Source organism: Mesitornis unicolor, unplaced genomic scaffold (genome assembly GCF_000695765.1).
Source record: "Mesitornis unicolor isolate BGI_N332 unplaced genomic scaffold, ASM69576v1 scaffold49931, whole genome shotgun sequence".
NCBI classification, from domain to species: domain Eukaryota; kingdom Metazoa; phylum Chordata; class Aves; order Mesitornithiformes; family Mesitornithidae; genus Mesitornis; species Mesitornis unicolor.
In genome coordinates this window covers 5,675-6,599 of record NW_010164269.1, presented here as the reverse complement: position 1 = coordinate 6,599, position 925 = coordinate 5,675, and positions in this window count along the sequence as shown.

The following is a 925-nucleotide window of genomic DNA, read 5'->3' as shown; positions in this document are numbered from 1 at the left end:
TCCTGCTGATTGAGAAGCTCATGCTTCTGAGTGCTTCGTATTCCAAAGGCAGTTCAGAAATGCACTTTGCTGTAAACAAAAGATATTAAAGATTTTCTTCTAATGTCTTGTCTTTTTCAAGCAAAATGTAAATAAGTGAAAACTATTAACAGTGCAAAGGTGACTGAGGAGCTTGGCTCAAAATCAGAACTTGTTTGAGGTGCTCACAGCAGTCAATTTCCCCTGTGTTAACTATAATCGTGTTTTAATAGGCTTTGAAAATAAGCTGGAGATTCTTATTTTGATAAATAACACAAAAGGTCAAACATCACACAATTTGTTTCCTAAGCTACATGGGGAAGTGGGAGGAGGAGAAAGGAGAAGGAGGAAGAAAGAACCCTAATTATGTACTATTTAGAAGAATAACTCAACACTTGCTTAAAAACCAGAACTAGTTAATTACAACTGCTTTGGTTAACTTCACATTTTTGTTAACTTTCACTTTTTGTTACTGAATTTAATCAACATTCCATGTCCAAATTGCAAGGCCTGCATTACAGACACTGAACTCTGCAGAAAGACATAACATACAGATTAAGACAGATAAGCGAGGAGGTTTCTAACTCATTTTCTTCCCCAGATACCTTTGCTGAGTGGTGGGAGCTAAGCCTGTCCGGCCAGCTGAGCTATTTAATTGCCTGAATGCTAATTCTGCGCAGAAAGTGCTTTGCAGAGTGGAATGCTGGCCCCAGCAGCCCCCCCCGCCGCACAGCATCTCCCCTAGACATAGCTAAATCCTTCACTTCTGAAACAGAAATTAATCCTCTCCTATTTGTTCTAGATCATGTGCAGCACCAGATGCCCTGGGAAGTCACTTTCATTTAGACAACCGCTCAGAATAGGAGAATATGCTGCTTGACGAGCGTATTTTTTCCAGGTTCCAATT